The sequence below is a fragment of the Myotis yumanensis genome, unplaced genomic scaffold (assembly GCF_028538775.1).
Source record: "Myotis yumanensis isolate MYYU_CA2020_CCGP unplaced genomic scaffold, mMyoYum1.0.hap1 SCAF_10, whole genome shotgun sequence".
Lineage (NCBI taxonomy): Eukaryota > Metazoa > Chordata > Mammalia > Chiroptera > Vespertilionidae > Myotis > Myotis yumanensis.
The window spans coordinates 65,801,606-65,823,319 of NW_027223761.1; the positions used below are offsets into that span (position 1 = coordinate 65,801,606).

Below are 21,714 nucleotides of genomic sequence, written 5' to 3' on the forward strand. Positions count from 1 at the left end.
AGGGCGGATCGGGAGGTTGCAATGCCACCCTCAGTCACACTCAGGGTAGACTGATTGGGGGGTTGGGGCACCGCCCCCTGTTACACTCAAGGCATGGTCGATGGGGAGGTTGCGGTGCCACCCCCGTCACGCACAGAGCAGGGCAGATCAGGGGGTTGGGGTGCTGCTCCCTGTCACTCACAGAGCAGGGCCGATCAGGGGGTTGGGGCACTGCCCCCTGTCACTCACAGAGCAGGGCCCATCAGGGGGTTGAGGAGCTCCCCCCTGTCACTCACAGAGTAGGGCCAATAGTGGAGTTGGGGCACCGCCCCCTGTCACACACACAGCAGGGCGGATCAGGGGGTTGGGGCGCTGCACCCTGTCACACTCAGGGCAGGGCCAATGGGGAGGTTATGGCTCTACCCTGTCACACACAGAGCAAGGCCCATGGAGGGGGATTGGGGTGCCACCCTCTATTACCCACAGAGCAGGGCTGATCAGGGGGTTGGGGCGCCACCCTCTATCACCCACAGAGCAGGGCCAATCAGGGGGTTGGGGCACTGCCACTGTCACACTCAGGGCAGGGCCGATGGAGAGGTTATGGTTCTACCCTGTCACACACAGAGCAGGGCCTGTGGGGGCGGGGGGTTGGGGCACCGCACCCTGTCACACACAGAGCAGGGCCGATCAGGGGGTTGGTGCGCTGCACCCTGTCACACACAGAGCCGCAGGGCAATCGGGGGATTGGGGAGCTCCCCCCCTATCAGGCACAGAGCAGGGCTGATCAGGGGGTTTGGGCGCTGCCCCCTGTCACGCTGATCCTGGTGCCGGGAGCCTCGCTGCTCCGCTGATCCCGGTGCTGGGAGGTGTATTACCCTTTTACTATATAGGATAGAGGCCTGGTGCACGGGTAGGGGCTGGCTGGTTTGCCCTGAAGGGTGTCCTGGATCAGGGTGGGGGTCCCCACTGGGGTGCCTGGCCAGGCTGGCTGAGGGGCTGAGGGCTGTTTTCCCGCTGGCAGTTGACTAAAAGCTCCCAACCGCTCCTTGTTTTCTTTTTTTTTTTTTTATTCTGGGCCAGTTTTAGCTCTGAGGCCTCGCTGCTGAAAACATGGATACAATGTTGCGGTCTGGGGCTGACTGAAAGCTGGTTTTGTTTAGCTTCTTATTTGCAACATAGTAATAGTTGCCTAGAGTTGCAGTTGAGAGTCCGGCAAGTGAGGCGGGGAACGTTGGTGTCTGCAGTTCCTGGAGGAAGCAAACCTCCCTGCTCACTTCAGTGCATGGCTGCCGGCCGCCATCTTGGCGGACAGTTAATTTGCATAAGGATACGCTGATTAGCCAATGGGAAGGGTAGCGGTCGTACACCAATTACCATGTTTCTCTTTTATTAGTGTAGATAACTCTATAAGCTAGCAAAGTCTAGCCACGTGCTATTTTCTTTTCATTGTAAGGGTAAAATTGAGATATTTGGGGTCGGGGGAGCAGTCACATGGGAAGTAGTAGAAATCATGTAATGGCAATGTTCACACGAAGTAATACTAAGCGCGTAAAAATAGCATCTTGCTGAATGATAAAAAGCATCCTGTCATTTTTATTTAATATACTCTATCCTTCAACTACGGGCCTGACTTGAGGGTAAGTTATTATGGGAAAGTAAAAGCATCAATCTCTTTTGTAGCTCTTACACTCTGATGGATGAGCAGAGCTAGATTCCAGGTCATAACAAACAAGACAGTTACAATTCAAGGAAAATACTGGAAGCCAGTGTCAATGAAAAACATGCATATAATACTTAAACAATCAACATTCAGTTTTGTGTTTAATAATAATTTATCATGACCATGTAGAATTCTTTTTATGTTATTTACCACAAAATAGATTAATGTTAAAATATGTGATTATTTAAATTATTACAGAAAAATTATTTGACAATATTCAACAACCATTCATTAACAAAATCTTAATAAATTTTAAATATAAAGAGACTTCTTTAACCTGATAAAAGTCACCCACAAAAATCATTATTGCAAAATATAGGAGTTAAAATTACTGGTGAAATGTAATTATTATTCCCTCAAAATTGTGACTAAGTCATTTGTGCCATGTTATGACCAATTTCATTTTATGATTGAAGTCTAGCCAGTTCAGTGAAAAAGCAAAAGACATATAGGCATTTAAAACTTATCTATATATAAAAAAGCCCAGTGATCGAACTGCAGAACGACCAGAACAACCAGTCAACCAGTTGCTATGATGCACACTGACCACCAGGGGGCAGCCGTTCAAAGCAGAAGCTTCCCCCTGGTGGTCAGTGTGCTCCCACATTGAGAGCGCCAATTGGCTGACCAGGATGAGCAGCTGCTCCTGCAGCATGCTGATCCCCACAGGCCACAACCCCCCATCAGTGCACAAATCTGTGCACTGGACCTCTAGTTTTAATATAATTTTACATAAGAGTTTCAAAGATGATACAGAAAATCCCCATGTATACCTTTCCCAGGTTCCACTAAAGTTAACATCTAAAATAATTATAGCATATTTTTCAAAAATGAAGTATCTGACATTGTTACTATACAACTAACTAAATTATATATTTTATTTATCTTTTATCAGTTTTCCCATAAATGTCCTTTTCCTGTTCCAGCATCCAAACTAGGATATCAGCATTTTTCTTTTGTCTGCTTTGAATCTGTGAATGTTCCTGAGACCTTACCTGTTTTTCATGACCTTAACACATCTGCATAATACTGGTCAGGTATTTTGTTGAATGTCCCTGCATATAGATTTGTTGCTGATAATTTTAATATAGATCATTTGGTTAAGTTAGTGTGTGCCAGGTTTTCTCCACCACAAAATTGTTATTTTCTTATCATATTGTATTTGTTAATGAGTCACTAATCCCAATTTCCATTCAAAAAGAGAGAAATTAAACTCTACTTCTGGAAGGAGGACTATAAAAATATATGGGAATATATTAAAACAACCACAGTAATTGACAAGTATTTGGGGGAAAATATTCAGAAGCTATAAAACCATCCTCTTTCTATTTAAAATCCAGCCCTCTAATGTTAACATTCCTCAGTGGATCTTGCCTGTGAGTATTCCAGTGTACTAGTGGTAATTTTCTATTTCCCTTTATGATTGTACATTTATTAATTGCAATCATTCTGTAAAGAAGATTTGTCCTGTTTGTCCCATTTTTTAATTTAACTTTATATTTATAACACTATGAGTCATGGATATGTATAAAATTATTTGGTTTATGATCCAATGTTATTATTTATTTGTTTCTGAAAACCTTAACAAAATACATTTAAGATTCATCTGTGTTGTTGCATAAATCAAGAACTTATTCTTTTTTTTTGTTGTTGTTAATCTTCACCTAAGGACATTTTTTTCTTTCTTTTTTTATTTTTTAATCCTCACCTGAGGATATTTTTTCAATTATTTTTAGAAAGAGTAGAAGAGAAAGGAAGAGACAGAAATATCAATATGAGAGAAACACATTGAATGGTTGCCTCCTGCATGCACCCATACCAGGGCCCGGGCTGGGGAGGAGCCTGCAAACTATGTATGTACTCTTGACCGGAATCCAACCTGGGATCCTTTGGTCCTCAGTCTGATGCTCTATCCACTGAGCCAATCAAGCTTGGGCATGAGGATATTTTTTCCATTGATTTTTAGAGAGTGAAGAGAGAAAGGAAGGGAAGAGAGAGAGACAGACAGACAGACAGAGAGAGATGTGTGATGTGAGATAGATACATCAGTTGGTTGCCTCACACACAAGCCCCAACTGGAGCAGGAGGTAGAACCTGCAACCCAGTTGTATGCCCTTGACAGGAATCAAACGCAGACCATTCCTTGTGTGGGCTGAGGCTCTAACCACTTAGAAACACTGTCCAGAATAAGAGCTTATTCATTTTGATTATTGAGAAATATTTCATTGTATGGATGTATTACAGATAGTTTATCCATTAATTAATTGAAGAAAATCATTGTGGTTAAGACTGAGATGTGCCTCAAATGAAGGCATTGGTTTATGACTAATATCTGGTTTTAATAGATAATACACTGACAAATATTTTTATTGAGACTAGTCTATTCTTTTTTCTTTTTCTTGATCTGCCCTCCTAGATGACTTTTAGAAGCTTCTTGGGTTGGGCATTCCATATACCAGTGACAAATGGCTGAATTAGAGTACCTACCAAAGTCATTTAATCCATGCCACTATATGCAAAACTAGTCTTGTTGAAGACTAACCACTCCTAGGCATTCTTTATCACACCACCTTATTTCCTTCATTCTGCATAATGAATCTCAAATGATCACATTCATGCCATGTTCATTTTCTGTCTTACTCTACTGTACTCTATGCTTATTGAGGTCAAACCACAGACTGTGCTAACAGCCAGAAGCCATATTTTTCCCCATCTTTTCTTTTTCTTTTTTTGCAGATGGGGGTAGGAGGTGAGTAACAGTAGGGGGAGAGGTTTGGTGGTGATACATCACATTTGAACAACCAGAATGGTTATAGCCTGGCTGATCCACTATGTTGCTTCAAGTGAGTTTTATGTTTCCTTTGGCATTAACTGACAATTAAAGGGATATCTACATATAGACAAGCCAAGTGACCAGAAAAACCAGAACAACCAGAACAACTGGAATGACCGGTTGCTATGACATGCACTGTGGCTGGCCAACCAGCCCAATCCAATCTCCTGTGGCCCCTCCCTTCAGTTGGTTCCGCCCCTGATCTGCCCCGATCAGGGCAGGCTGGCCAGACCCCACCAGTGCAAGAATTCGTGCACTGGGCCTCTAGTATAAGAATAAAAGCTACTAACACTTAACTCAACTCTGAAATGTGATTTGTGGAAAGTCTTTTCAGTGGCTCATATTCAACAGATTAGAAGAATCCTTTTCAGTACAATAGCAGGGTACTATGGAACTTGGAAGTCTTTCTAAAATAATAAATTAGTCATCAATCTGCCACTCATACTGAAAACATTTTGTGATTTTAATCTTTACTTTTTACATAAGTGAATCATGGGTGCTGTATTTTCTTTATAAAAAAATATTGTTTACAAAGTGGAATATAAACATAAAAGTTATGAGATAATGTCCTTAAAATCAACTTTAAAGTATTAATTTTACCAATTATCAATTGTTAGGACTATTTTAAATCTCCTTAAAATATATAAAAAGATTTTGTTTCTTTTACCAAATTTGTAAACTGATTTTGGGTTTCCTAATATAAGATATACTATTGCTCCCCTGAAGGAAAATATTTTTTATCTCACATTCTTAATATAGAGTAATTTAATTTTGCAACAAAATATATAGATACCACTTTCCTACTTCTTGGCTAGTGAAAAGAGAAGAGACATTCAGAATATATTATAAATATTATCCTTTGGCAATTTTAGATGACAAACACATTTGCATAGTTCTTCATTTAGTTCAGGATTTCATCTCATGATTAGTACTGGAACATTTTCTAAGAAAATACTAATTTACATACATATCCAAGGAGATTGTCCAGGATGTAATTGCATAACATTGCTGATACCAGTATGTACATAGGAATCACTATTCATTAGATGAAAGTGTCTGATTAAGTTGACCTGCACATAAGTATCTCCAATCTAGTTTTCTAGTATTGTTCCCTTTCTTCCCTAATTATACAACAAACTGACATTAAAAATCCATGACTGAGAAAAAAATTGCAGTGCCAAGATTAATGCATGTTTACTTTCATCAGTATTTACCATGACTGAAATGATTGCATAACCCCACAAGAGCTTATTATCTAGTTGAGAAGAGGAGAATAGAATATGAAAGATAAATACGAGTAAGAAACATTATATGCAATATCTCAATAATCTATTATTTACTTCCAAGTAAATCTTGATAAAAATATTTTCCACTGTCTCCATCAGTGTATCTCAAAACATATCTGCTCTGTGTTATGAAGACAAGCTTTGATATTAGTCATATAAAATATTTTATTAGGGCTCATTATAGATTAACCCAAAAAGCCCTAAATCAAACCATCAATCAACTTCTCTGGCTCTATAATTTTCTATTCTTTAACTCCCCCTATACATTTAAATTTTGTTTCAAATTCTAAACTACTTGGTCTCCTTTGATTCTTCATTCTTATTAATTATCTATTCAAATCTCAATAAGAAATTATTTATTCTTTTTATTCCACTTCCAAATTTTTACTAATTTTACTGTGCTATAATGGTAGTAAGAGTTCCCTAAGTGGCCTCACTCGCAGTATCTCCTGTCTCCCTCCATCCTGTGCTTTATTCTATAAAACTATATCTGAGTACCTTTTCTCCAGTTCATTGCAATCCTGGCACTAACTGTCCAGAGTTAGACTAAACTTTCACAAGTTATGTGTGCACAGGTCTCCACAGGACTGCTCTCATTTCAAACACCTGCCACAAGCTAGGATGTACCCAGGCCACCCAAACAGCAGACAACTAGCTACAAATTCAGAGGTTCCTATTTTAGTCGGCTGTTAGGCATTAGCAGAGTAGGACCAATAGGCCAGGTGCGGAAGGTCACCAACTTGGAAAGCCCTAGATACCTTGCAATGGGTAAAACTGGGTGACATCCCCTCCCCTAGCATATCGTTGTTCAAGCGGTTTAGACCCCCTCTCACCTTTAGTATCACTGGTCATGTGGTTGAGACTGTTCCCTGACCTTCCCTCCCCTGGTCTGTTGCTCTTCATGTGGTAGATCCCCTTAGAGGAGGAACAGGGGCTGGAAAATAGCCTCATAGTACTCCAATGCAAGCCTTTGCACAACCGCTCCCTTAAGCAATAAGGCCCCATGACAATGAGGTTTTGACCTACACCAAATAATCTTAGGAACAAAGCCTCTGGTCTATTGACCCCAGAGACAGAGTTTGATCCAATTGTAGATAACATTCAGGCCTCAGTTGTATTTCAGTTCCAAGTCCAGAAAAGCAGCAGGCCAGGCAGGGGCAATAACTAATGGACCACCTGCATAACTAATGACCCTTCGCCCCGCCCCCCCCCCGCCCCCCCCAGCCCCGCTCTGGTGCTGACCAATCAGTGCAGATCACAAACCTGAAAGAACACACCTGGAAAGCTGTTGAGTATTCTATTGTGATCCTCCCCTGGGACCTCTTCTAGGGTCCTCACCTTTGGAAAGTTGATAAAAGTAGTTTCTCTCTTTTTCTTTGTCTTTCTCCCTGTAACCCACCACCACCACACACACACACACACACACACACACACACACACGCGCGCGCGCGCGCGCACACACACACATGCATACACACATACTCTTTGTCTTCCCTCCCCCTTTCTACCTTCAAGGCACATACTTTTGCTTCCTTTCTCCTAAGCTCCAAGGGCCCTTTTTTCCCCCTACATAACTTGTTTCCTGAGCCCATGCAGCCCAGCTGTCTCACTTCTTCCATAGCTCACTTCTACCTCTGTGACTGTCTAAATAAACTTTTGCTTGTGTTTGAGTCCTTGGCTCTGAATTCTTTCTTAGTCAAAGTTAAGGACCTAGGTCTAAAATCTGTTGCCATTCACCATTAACACCACTGTCCCCTCAGGTTTGACAATTCACTAAAATGATTCACAGATCTCAGGAGAATTTGATACTTAGGATTACAGTCTTATTATAGTCAGAAGGATCCAAATAAGGACCAGACAAAAGAGGAAATGCATAAGGTAAGGTCTAGTTGGGACCCAAAAGCACATCTTCTGTGTGCTCTTCCTGTGGTTAGGTTGTATCATGCGCACAGCACATTGATTTGTTACAATATTTAGGATATTATTAACCAGGGAGGATTACCTGAGCTTTGAGGTTTTGTGTCCAGAGTTTTAATTGGGGATCAAGAGGCACAAACTTTCAGTTGTTAAAAAAAATAATAAGTCATAGGGATGAAATGTAGAGCATGGGGAGTATAATCAATAATATTATATTAACTTTGGATAGTGACAGACAATAACAGGACTTATCGTGGTGATCCTTTCACAATATAAATGAAGATTGAGCCACTGTGTTGTACACATAAAACTAATATAATATTGTATTACAATTATACTCCAATAAAAAAAGTGAAAAAATTCCCCAGCCAGTGTTCTCAGTGGTTAGAGCACTGTCCCATAGACCGAGGGCTGTGGGTTCAATTCCTGGTCAAGGGCACATATCTGGGTTGCAGGTTCATTCATGCCCAGCCTGGTAGGGATGTGTGAGGCAACCAATAGATGAATCTGTTTCTCTCTCTGTCTCTCTCTCTTTTCCTCCATTCCTCCCTCCCTTCCACTCTCTCTAAAAATCAATTGGAAAATATCCTCAGGTGAGAATTAACAACAACAACAAAGTGAAAATAAACAAAATAAAACAGTTTTTATTGGGATTTTATTACATAGTCTAGCTTGATTGAACCATGGCCCATGTGACTCAATTTCCAGTTCTCCTTTTCTCCCCAGAAGTCAGGCCAATTTCACATGATTCATGTCCAGCTCTCATTCTGGGTAATTATATCTGAAAAACTCAAATGTTGTCCCAGGTATCACCATGAATAACAAAGACATCCCAACCACTTGGGAAACCAAGTATTTAGTGGTCCCCTCCCAGAAACCAGGGGCAAAAGCCAGCCAAATTATTTATTAACTACATCAAATAAACTAAACCATATTCTAGTCTTCTTTCCCATTTCACCTTAGATTTAAAAAAAAAAAAAACTACCTTTTTATTACTACACGTGGAAATACTACCATTCCTTCAAGTTCATCACAAAGACCACTTCTTTAGACGCAATTATTCCAACTGTATACATTTTTAATTCTAACAGCTCTTATTTTGTGACTTTTATTATACTTGTTGCACACAAAAAATATTAAAGCTATATCATGCACTAAATTACAGATTAATTTGTAAGTGGTATTCTATTCATCTTTGTTTTTCAATGTTCATCAAATGATTTTTCACATATTGCATTCTCAGATATTTAATAAAGTTACTTACTTTGATTTGATGATTACTTTGTGCCAGACACTGAAATAAGCAGAGAATATAAATAAATAAATAAATAAATAAATAAATAAATAACAATAATGGTTTCTAACCCACAGTTGCTTTTACTCCTGAATAGAGCTAAATCATAGGGGAAGATGAAAACATTCAGATGGTAGCTCTAGAAAGAAATCCTTCGTGTGCAAGAAAAGTGTTAAAAATTACCTCTTGGGCCCCACTGGCTTGGTTCACTGGTTGAACATCGACCTATGAACCAGGAGGTCATGGTTCAATTCCCTGTTAGGGCACACGCAAAGGCTGTGGGCTTGATCCCCAGGGTGGGGGACGTACAGGAGGCAGCCAATCAATGATTCTCTCTTATCATTGATGTCTCTCTCTCTCTCTCTCTCCCTCTGTAAAATCAATAAAAAGATATTGAAAATTACTTCTTGGAAATATGATTTTTAGTGTCAGATGTTTGTGGATCTTTCTCATTTGACACTTAGTCTCCTATGTAGGTTCCACAGTAATAGGACAGTCGTTCTTTTTCCATTAGGAAGCCCAGAACTAACTCACTTGGAGAATTGTCAACAAGGTGTAAGAAACACACAAGTTTAGTCAGTTTCAGGCCTAAACGGATTAAATGCTGGATAATTACAGAGCCTGACTAACAGTATCTATAGCTATGTAGGGTTCGAGGCCAAAAGTCTTAGCAAGTAATTGATTCCTTTTCCAACAGATATTATAATATCTTTTTAGGTGGCAACAATGATAAAATCTCTTTAATTGTCTCTGAGGGACCTGGTAAAGTGAAGTTCGCTGCTTGTTTGGCATAGCTAACATCTGGCCTTATTAGGAGGACAAGGTTTAAACATAGCTGCTGTTTGGGAAGCATCCACTTGTTCATTTTATTGGGTTTTGTAGGAAACACAGCTGGTAAAATCTTATTGGTTTGTTCTTGTGTTGAATGAAATAAAACATATATGAAATAGGCCTTTTCTCAATTAGTGAAATATGGCATTTTGTTTTTATATTTCCTAATTTTGTCCTTTGTGATAAATATAATTGTTTCCAAAGTAACAAAAACATGAACTATGGCTTTTATTTTTTAAAGTAAAAATTGGTATCTTTAGGATCATGAATATATTTCTTAAGCTTTCAGAGCCGGTTTTCTTATATATAAGTGTATGATCAATTCTGCAAAGTCTTGGTGTGATTATAAATTGTGTTCCTATTTATAAAAACACCTAGTGAGTTGCAAATATTTTATTATGTAAATAAATTATCTTAGCTCTCCTTACCACAATGTCTTGAGCAAGGTAGATATTAAATTTTCTTTTTAACATTCAAACAGATCATTGTCATGTCAACATAGATTTTAAGAAATTGTAAACTTGAATACATATAGATAATTAATTTAATTATCATCTTGTTATCTTTCTTCAGAAGAATGTACTCTATTCACAGAAGTAACTATCATTCATACATAAAAAAATGAAACTGACTTAGATGAATCATTGCCTCAGGACTGAAAATAAAATCTTTCTACAGAGAAAAATGTTTGCATTCAGGCAAGCTGTGTACAGCAGCTAATGGGGTGAAATTCAGAGGAAAGGATATTTAAGTTTAAAAATATCTATAATAATAAAAGCATAGTATCCTAATTAGACCGGACATCCTCTGGAAATCCTTTGGACGACCCTCTGGATGAAGCTGTGGTGGTGGGGGTCGAGGCAGAGGCAGCCGCCACGGAGGCGGGGGCCGAGCCCCTTGCAGGAATTTCGTGCATCGGGCCTCTAGTCCTATATAATAAAAGTCTAATATGCTAAGTGTCTAACCATTCATTCAACCGTTAGACCAGTCGCTGTGACGTGCACTGACCACCAGGGGACAGATGCTCTGACCGGTAGGTTAGCTTGCTGCGGGGGGACATGCCCTGTAGCCCTCTTATAGTCCCTCCCCAGCTTGCCAGCCCTGATGGGCCCTGATCAGGACTGAGTGAGATGGCCGCGATAAGCCTGATCGGCCCCAACCAGGACTGGGAGAGATGGGCCGGACACACCCTGGCCCCGATCGTGCATTGGTGGGGTCCCTCGGTCTGGCCTGTGCCCTCTTGCAATACAGGACCCCTTGGGGGATGTTGGAGAGCTAGTTTTGTCTTGATCCATGTAGGCCAGGCCAAGGGACACCACCAGTGCATGAATCTGTGCACCAGGCCTCTAGTCTTTCTATAAAAAAGGAAGAAGGGAGAGAATAGAGAAATTCTCTCATGGTGCAGTATGCAATAACATTTGAGCCTGATAGTGAGAAAGGTTGTGGAAGTTAGTGAATAACAAGAGTTTCCTGATTAATGGCATCCACATAGCTTTTGCAGACCCATCTGACATTTCTCTGTGTGAAGCATACTATTTGAAATCAGGTTGGAACCAGAATCTATACAGTTGTGTGGTTCTTTTACTTTCTTGTTTTTATTCAATGGCATAGATAAATTTAAGAAAGCCTGTATGAAATAGAGAAGCACTAAGTAAAAACTGTAAGTCATTTTCATGAGTAGTGTTAAAAACTTAGCTGCAGAAAAAAGTAAAAAAGAAAGATACAGGATTGGTTATTGTAAAGCCCTGAATTTTTGTATGAATGTTTATTTTGACATTGTACATCTCAAGAATTTGCCTGAAGAAAATTAAGGGAATAGTATTATTTATTCTGTCATTTCAATCACAATAAAAGTGTTCTCAAAGCTATAATCCTACCAAGAAAATCATTTACAAGTGTTGGGTATACAAGGAGAAAAATTCCACCTTTCAAGTAGGAAAAATTGGTAGTTTGTATCTAGTCTCACTGGTATTTATGATTTAAAACCTTGCCTAATATTCAACTTAAAAAAAACCTAATATATAAAATGTCATATTGAGTCAATTCAAACCATCATTCCTATCACCATTTATTCTTTTAGAAATTCAGGATTTTAGTAGGCAGATGTTTTTACATTGCAGGAACATCTGTCAATTAGTACTATTTTGTGCCTTTCTAATAATATCTACAGATAAATAATATTAGAAACAAAATAGAAACTGATATATATTTCCACAGTGCTCTGGAAAGATTTACTGTTTAGTAATTGTAAAGAAATTTTTCAAGTTTCATGCTTCATTTTGTTTTTTATAAAAGTCTTAGGCATTAATCAATTTTAAGATAATTATTGAAATAATGTATATAGATATTTCCCAAATTAAAAAGCACGATAGCCCAGCCATGTAGCTCAGTTGGTTGAGTGTCATCCCATGCACCAAGAGGTTGCAGGTTCGATTTCTGGATAGGGCACATGCCTGGGTTTCAGTCTTGATGCCCAGTAGGGGGTGTGCAGGAAACAGCCAATCAATGTTTCTCTCTCATTGATGTTTCTCTCTCTCTTCCTCTCCCTTCCTCTCTCTCTAAAAATCAATAAAAACATATTTTTTTAAAAAGCACTGTTACTTCCCTCACACATATATCCTTAAGATGAAATTGTTTAAAATGTTAAAACATTGTGAAACTAGATAGAAATTTGATGAATCATATAAGAAAAGTTGGCAATTGAGAATTATATATTTGTAGTATTTGCAAAATTAGTAATGTATAGAAAATAATGGTCAAGTATTTTAATTTGAATAATATATATGAGTTTAAAATCTTTGAGAATTGTACACGTTTTTTATGTTTATTCTTTTTAAACCTTTGTAATCTGAAATCAGTTATACATCTTGAATTTTCTTTCCTAAGTGTAAATTTATTCAACATCAAGTCTAGAAAACAGATTATTTTCTGAGGAAGATAAGATCTTGGATATTTAAAAAAGTAATAAAGTATCCTTGAGTAGTTAGGTTCACATGTTCTTAACTTTAGCACAACTAGAGTGTACAGATTTCAAAAAATAACAGTAACTTTTTACAACCATGAATTGGTTTATTATGTGTTTGGTATTTATATATGTTTGTGGATAGTTTGGGGAAAGGGATTGAATGAGAGAGGTGAATGCCTTATGAAATGTGATTAGTACAATTAATTTTTCAGTGCTTTCATTTTGAAGATTATAATATCAATCTGCTGTTTTATTTAATATCTATCTATCTATCTATCTATCTATCTATCTATCTATCTATCTAAAACCCTAATATGCAAATAGACCAAACGGCAGAATACCTGAACAACTGAACCGAACAACCATACAACTGGTTGCTATGCCATGCACTGACCACCAGGGGGCACGTGCAGAACATGGCGGGTGTCAACAGCAGGTGATAGAGCATGGAACATGGTGAGCTTCACCCATGGTGGGATGGTGGAGCAGGTGAGTGAGGATGCCAGACCAAAGTATGGTGCTGGTCGCTGTCATCAGGGTGAGCCTCTGGTGGTTAAGGAAAATTCTTTGCTCCGGTGCACCATGGTCCTGCCCAGCACTCACACCTGCTGCTGGTGCTGGCCCCACTCGCACCAGCTGCTGGTGTCAGAGCTGCCGCTCATACCCGCTGTCGGCTCCCGGTGCAGGCCCCAATCACTCGTGCCATCAGCGAGTATCAGCAGCGGCTGCCAGCCCAACAGCCCCTCAGGGTTTCTCCAGCTCCCCCTGTTCCTGAGGGGCGATCAGTGCTGGGAGCAGCCTCTGGCACCCACTACCGGTGATGGCCCTGCTTTCACCAACTGCCGGTGCCGGAGCCGCCGCTCACACCCACTGCCAGCACTGGCCCTGATCGCCCCTGAGGCTTCTTCACCTCCCCCTGCTCTTGGGGGACAATCGGGCCAGCAGCTGCTGCTCACACCCACTGCTGGCGCTGGCCCCAGTCGTTCCATGCTATCAGTGGGTGTGAGCAGGGCCGCTGCTGTCAGTGCATGGGAGCGGTGGCAACAGGAGCAGGTCTGCCGGCAGACGGGGGACCCAGAGCTGTGGTGGGAGGGGCCGGGCTGGGGGGCAGATGGGGCAAGACCCACCCATGTGCCCACTGCAGCCTCGCATATCACAGTTCCTTTCAAGGTGCATGAATTCGTGCACTGGGCCCCGTGTGTGTGTGTGTGTGTGTGTGTGTGTGTGTGTGTGTGTGATGTTCTGTAAGAGAACCCGAATAGCATCTTGATCATATGTTTAAGCCTGGAATCATACCATGTGGGTTTGCATGGAAAACATTGGCAGACTATTTATTCTGGTGACTTGTTCTTTGCCTGATGTTGATACAATTGTGTCAGGGAGCTACATAGCTTCCTTCCTTTGTCTTTACTATGGCTCAGAGGTTCAGCTGTGGCTAGAGGTGATAGTGGAAAGAATGGATAGTTTTGAGGTGTGACAGTTCTGGAACTGTATGTTAATGTACTTGACTAGCAGAGTTACAAAGAGAGTTGGATTCCCAGCATTGCATTTCTCTTATGTTGAAGTTAGGGCAATCACTGGGTAAGAATGGAACTCTAAAATTTGAGTTGGAGATACATGGGCAAATTTATAGAAAGACAATTTTAACTCTGAATTTCTCCTGAGACTCTTTGCCATTAAAAACAGAGCCACTTTTCTGTTGGAGTAGGTGAATTTTCATTTGTCTGAAGAAACTATCATGACCAGTCATGAGGTAGTTACTTTACCAGAGATACCAGTCTTCCTTAAACTCTCCCCTCACCATCTCTCCTTTACCTATAATCATTCTAAAAACGTTATTCACCCTTCACTCCAAGAACTACCAGCACTGACTTTCAGTTGTGTTCTTTCCAAGTCCCCAACCACATGTACTGTTTTAAATTCTGTCTACTGGAAGGATTCCTTTTCAACATTGTCTGTAATACAAACCCTGAGTGGGATTGTAATGCTACTGCTATTTGCTTTGGGGTAATGCAAGCATATTGTGCAGAACCCTTAGTTCATTAACCAATTTTTTATTTTTCAAATAGGAATAATGAACACCTCAAGAGACCATAGACGTAGACTGAGATACATCAATATTTCAGGAGAAGCAGGCATATGAATTGGAGTCCCTTGCTAATGCAAATTATGTGTGCCTTATGGAATTGCACAAGCCAAATCTTATGAATATCATTTTACTCAATGACAGAGTGATACTTCGTCTCCCCAACTTTATGGCTGGATGTGTCAGATTATACCAAATTCATGATGTGTAACTCAGGTTACATAAAATCTTGACAATCAATGGCAAAGCATTTAGTGCTGGCTAGAGTCAAAACCACATTTTCAGAAAGAGAATAGTTATCCGCCCAGGGTAGAATTACTTTGCTTAAAAATTCTAAAGGTCTATACCATTATTCACTTACAGCAACCTGACAAAAGTTCCATACAGCCTTGCTGTCTCATCATTAGATTTGCTGAGTCATATAACTCAAGAAGTTTGCTTGGCAATCATGAGCTATTGCGGTCTTCTCTTTGTTTCACTCCCCACCCCAAAAATGTTTTTATGTCATTAAACTAAGATAAAAATGAAGGGACTTTCTGGATTGATTATTATTGAAAATCAAGGTAGAATGAGTTGTTTCTGCATAATGGAGAGAAGGTTATGTGTCTAGACCAGTGATGGCGAACCTATGACACGCGTGTCAGAGGTGACACGTGAACTCATTTTTTTGGTTGATTTTTCTTTGTTAAATGGCATTTAAATATATAAAATAAATATCAAAAATATAAGTCTTTGTTTTACTATGGTTGCAAAGATCAAAAAATGTCTATATGTGACATGGCACCAGAGTTAAGTTAGGGTTTTTCAAAATGCTGACACGCCGAGCTCAAAAGGTTCGCCAACACTGGTCTAGACCTTAGAACATCCTTTGGAGATCTTTTTGGTAGCATTTCAAATAGTGTTACCCCAATTGATTGCTCTAATTATTTAATAAAATGTTGCCTCCCTTGTGTCTGTGGTCATTGAAGAAAATAAAAGAATCACTGTGTTAGCTGACAGTGATACATGCACAAAAGAAAAATGTACAAGAGACAAAATAAATATAGAAAATGCCGCAGAAATATTAGTCTCAGGTCAGAAAAAAAAACAAAAAACAAGAAGAAACATCAGCAACACACTACTCTTCGAAGGCCACCCACAAACATTTCATGATAGCCTTGTTATATTTTATTTTGTGCTAGTTATTTGTGAATATCCTACTATCTTTCTAAATTATCAGCGTTTATATATCTCAAAGAAAGGATGTGCCAGACATGTCTTTCTATTGGCTAACCTCCTGCTCACCCTTCTGACTCACACCAAGCATCTAAGGCTGTATCTTGCACAGAGTAACTCTAGTGACCACATGTTGCTTTTGTCTGGGAACATACTTCTGTAGATATCCATTCCTCTCTTATGCCATAGGTTTCTTCTGGGGCTATCAGTCACTTGATTCAAGTTGTCCTGTTATATTGCTTGTGTATGTGCATGTGTGTGTATCTATATGTGTGTGTGTTTATGAGAGAAAGAGCTTTGAGAAAACTATGGACGGTGCTATAACATAATTTGGAAAGCTTTGCCTAAGCTTTTCTCTAAGCTCAGTTTTCATGTTAGCCTAGGTAGCTAGCTAGTTATTAATAAAGGAAGGGAGCAAATGGAATCAGACATTAAGCCTAATAAACTAGGGAGCTGAATTGGATATTAAGCCTGATTTACAAGGAAGCTACAACATTCACAGGCTCCCCAGGGGACTGTAGCATCTTTTACTGAAGAGACTTAATCCCCTGCAATCTCCTAGCAGGCAGGAAGTATCCCTTTCCAATCTCCCCAGGGTGGGCAACCAGCCAGGAGCAAGGATTGTGGGAGGCAGGAATAAAACCGTGGAGGGGGATTCCTTTGCTAGGCATATGCACAGTAGAAACCAAGGTGGTTCAGGGGGAGGTGAGCGTATGTGTAGTGGAAACCAGATAACAAACAGAACTCTGAAGCTCGCACAGAAGGAGCCAAATGGAACATAAAGAGGTAGAGCCTAACCTGGGAAAATTTTAGGAAAGAATCATATTGCGTAAGGGTACAAAACCCATGAAAATCTAGGAAAAGGATTGGATAGGCAGAGGGACCAGCACAGCCTGGGAAAAACCAGGAAGTAGGTTAGATAATTTGGAAGAAAGCTTGGTTATTCCCTCAAACCAAGAAAATATATGGAGGACTATCAAGGATCTTGGAGCAGTTGCTACTAGAGCCTGCAGGACCTCAACATCCCCAAGGGCATATTATTACCTCCACCCCAATAAATCTTGCCCCTGTGCTTAACTTCCTCCCACACATGTGCCCTTTGAAATTCCACCGAAGAACCCGTTTTCACTGGCAACAGTCACACCTATGTGAGTCAATGAATGATCTTTTGTTTATGCGGTTTATTTATATTTTCTAACTCGCCCTCCAGTTCTGTCCAACATAAACAGTATTATGAGAAGTGTGAAGTTACAAGTGATGACTTCTAAACTACAGAATTAACTAAATGAATTTGATTTGACAATTTTGCAGTATTTATTTGTGAAAAATTATATCAGAATTTAGAGTACGCATCTATGGCATAGAACAGTTTAGATGTTTTGTTGAAAGATTAGTCTTGAACTCTTTCCTACCTGTTTCCACCTGCAATTGAATGTTTCAAAGAAGTTTTAGGCTCCTTTTAGACTAAGCCTTTCTAGAGAAGAGAAGGAAGCCGTGTGATAGTGCCTTTGAAAATTGGCACACATTATGCCTACAATCAAAGATGTGAAATTGCAGAATTTATTTTTTTTAAGATAATCATATCCTCACAGAAATATGAGTCTGTATTTCAGGCAAAATTTAGTGTGAAGAAGGGAAACAGAAATACAAACCGGAGACACCGGATGAATAAAACAAATGGTAAATTTAATTCTCCAACTGGATGACATTATTAAAGTAGGGGAAATGTTCCTTCTTACTATTTTAGCCCCTGGCAAGATAGGATCTATTAGGCTAAGGGTTTTGGACATGTACAGCACATAAAGACTTGTTTCTAAGGGACAGAAATCTCATCATCAGTTTCCAAATTCAAGATTTCTGACTCCACTAAATCTCTGACTGGTCACAGCATCTGAAATAAGCAGAAACGAAGCTGAACACGGACTTTCTGTTTTCCAGAGATATAGTACCAGAGGAAGGCTTGCGAATGGGTGATTATTAACGTTCACTCCTTAAAGCATCCTCCTTAATAGTAGTACACTTAGGCAGCAGACAGAAAATTCTGAATACCTCCCTGAAGAGAAATCCACCTCTGCTTATCTCAGATTAGTTCATGGTGCACCACAGGTAAGATTTCTCAGTTATCCTAAGTGAGAAATCTAATAGGAGGACCTTCACTACTTAGGAAGAAAATTCTTATTGAACCTTGCCCCCAAAATATGGTGTATGCTAAAATTATTAAATGCCTTATATTTTTCTCCCCTAAATTATTCTTTTTCATGGCATATTGACTATGGATCATGGCTATATGATTGCAGGTTATTGAAAAGGGGTCACCACAGAATTAAAGGTGTATCTTGAGCCCACTATGTTATAATCTTAGAATGAGGTAACTAGTGAGTACTTTGGTTAGAATCTGTTGTGGAGATGGCAAGATAGTTGCTAGTAGTATAGAGGATAGTCATAGTATGGTAACAGGAATGTTTTGGAATAAGTGTATTCTATGTGAGTGATGAACAATACAAGGATTTGATATTCTGCACTTTGAGCTAAATTACAGCTATTTTATCCATCCTGTGAAGAGATTATACACATTGACTGGTTAGGCCAAACTATACAGAGTTTATATATGGACAAAGGCTTCTTATTATAGGAGTTAAGCCTCTGAATGCAGTTCTATCTGAAGACAGGTCCTTTCTTGGAAAATTATGAGTGATAAGCCAATAAATTTTCCTTGTTAAGAGTACTTTTCATTCTCATGGTTAAATATTATGTTGCATAAATAAATTGCAAATCATCCTTAAGATATTAGAACAGGTGTGGATAGGACCCTATATACTGGCTCAGAGACAAGAAATCCAGTGAAAGACTTTTTGATGCAGTAGCTGGATGTGACCTTGGGTGGTCTATTTGGGAAAGGACCAAGTACACGATCTGCTTGCTGAATAACCAGAAGCAATTGTTATAGTCAGAAAGATAGATTATAATGTTTGGCCTGTCCTTGGTGACATGCTTATTCTTAGGGAGCTGAAGACTGATACTAGACACATTTGCTTAGTGTCTGCTGAGTTTTTTTACATCTGCACCTGAAACTCTTGATTAATATAATATGAAAATTTAAAAAAATAAATAGGTTTCTTATTATGAACTGTACCAAATTCTACAAGAGCCTAATGCTATACTTTCAATAAATGAATGAATCCATTGAATTCTAAGTGAAGAAGTAGTTGAAGAAGATAGTTCTCATTTCAATAAAGGGTTTAAAAATAAATGAGAACCACTAGCTGTGGAATGACCTAAAATGTAAATGAAGAGCCCAGACCTAGGACATCAGAGTCAAGCATTAAAGTATACTGGCTCCATTTAAGAAAGGGAGTTGGGAACCAAAGCGTAGGAATGATGCCTATTAAGATTTTAGCTGAAGGAAACATTTATCTTCCCTCTGTGATGTACAAAAATGTGTACTTGTACTCATTAATTAATAAGTAGAGCTTTATTTTTTATAACGAGTGATTTATTTGCCTATAGTCTTTCAGGAAATATGACTTGTCTGCATATTTATTACTTAAATATTTTTTCAGATTAATATAGAAAGAATTTATATGTTTTATTTTAATTTATAGGTGTATAGTATATTATTTGGGTTAGTTTACCAGTTAACCACACACACACACACACACACACACACACACACACACACACAGAGTCAAGACATAATCTCATTTTAAAAATCTGTAATTTTGTAGTATCTCAGCCCCTTACCCTCCACTACTAGTACTTTATAATATTAGCTGTGTTCTCACTGTGTTGGGTAGTGTACTTGATATGTTTTAAAGTTTATCTTAAACATCCTAGAGATTGGGTATTTTTACTATTCCTGTTATTGAAGAACTTGGGGTAATCCTCTTCCCCACTGAGTGCTGGGGGTGAGGTCCTTACAATACCTTGAGAAAAAGAATTTTCTGAGACTCACTTGGGAGGATGAATGATTTTATTTGCATGGAATTATATCCCTGGGTGTCCAAAGTCCTATTCATCTTATTCCAGTCATAGAAGGAATGTAGCTTGGGTTTCAGTAGAGCTAGAAGCAAAGCCAGTGTCCAGAGTTCTCTTTCCATGTTGGAGCCAAGTCCAGGCTACTTGCAGTCCATTAGTCCATTTCCTATGGGGTCTGCATGGCCATGGGCCATGTGGGAAAATGCCGGGAAGCAGAGTCCAGAGAACCCTGCAAGCTGGGAGTGAAGCCCAACACGCCAAGAGGAACAAAGAGAGAGAACTTCGATTCGGGAATTAAATATCCCAAGTTCCCATGTGCTTGCAGTGGCCATACCCATTCTGGCCAGGGACCTGTTCCTGATACCGTTGTACTGGGTTGTTTATTATCGAGAAGGGAGTAAAGGGAAGGCCGGACAGTATAGGTATGCCATTTGTACTGCTTTGCCAAGAAATTAACACTCTCCAGTTCTGTTGCCCGCAGATGGATGGGGGAAGGGGCTGAACAATGGACACATGCCCAGTAAGATCTGGGTGACATGGGAAGGTGCTTAGCAGTTAGTCACACATGGGAACAGGTCATTGGCTCGAGTAGGTATGTAGGCATGGCCACTGCATGCACAGGAAGGTTTGAACTCCAGAACAGAGGGAGTTCTCTCTCTTGGCTCTTGGCTCTCTTGCACACCTGGCTCTCTTATTGCAAGGGGCACACTCCCCTGAATTTGCCCACATGGCCCACAACCATGTGGACCCCAAACACAATGGACTGATGGACAGAAATTAGCTAATGCTGTGCCAGACTTAACTCCTTCATGGAGCAGAAACTCTGGACACTGACTTTGCTTCTGGCTCTGCTGATCCCCCAGCTGCATATTTTCCAGGACTGGTTGAAGGGAATGGGACTTTGCACACAGAGGGATATAATTTCACACAAATAAACCTTTCTACTGCATCTCGTTCTCCCATGCCAGTCTTAGAAAATTCTTTTTCTCAAGATGTCCCAAGAACCCTACTTCCACTGGCATCAGACAAATCCCACCCAGTCCTCTAATGACATTCCCAGGTGTGACTGACAGGCAAGTACCTTCCTGATGTCCCCACAACTTACTGTGCACGCACCCGTCTTCCCTTTGTCTAGGCCCCTGGGCAGTGTAAAATTGTAGCTTCCTAGAGAAGATGCCCAAGATGGCTGTAATATCTGGTCTTTCCTGTGCTCTTTTTCTGTTATTAATAGCTAGTAATTATTATGTTATCATTCCTACTCAACGCATAAGATGAGGCCCAAGAAAGGGAAAACGATGTTGAGAGAAAATTCTTCATCAGACTCACCTTTTTCTTCAAAGCTGTGAGACATGCTAATAGACTGTGTTTCAGACTATATTTGCCTTAAAAGAGACAGTATCTCCCCCGGGAAGAGAGGGCAGCTGTATTTCCTCTCTAGTATAATAAACATAACGTCTCCCTCTGGGGAAAGCTTGGGCAGGTTTTTATAGCTCATCATAAAAGAGCGGGGATTTCTAAACTTTATCATTGTTGTCTCAGATGCAACTCTATTGGGTGTGCTGAATGAATCTAGGCCCACCCGTGTCTCCACCATGGGACTGGGAGGCATAAAA

At 39.9% G+C, this 21,714-nt stretch overlaps 1 pseudogene; it reads right to left on the reverse strand.

Annotated features, from left to right (window-relative positions):
* The window catches only part of LOC139018490 (small ribosomal subunit protein uS2-like), a 41,961-nt pseudogene extending 20,509 nt beyond the window's left edge, over nucleotides 1-21,452 (reverse strand).
* Between the last annotated feature and the right edge of the window lie 262 nt (nucleotides 21,453-21,714).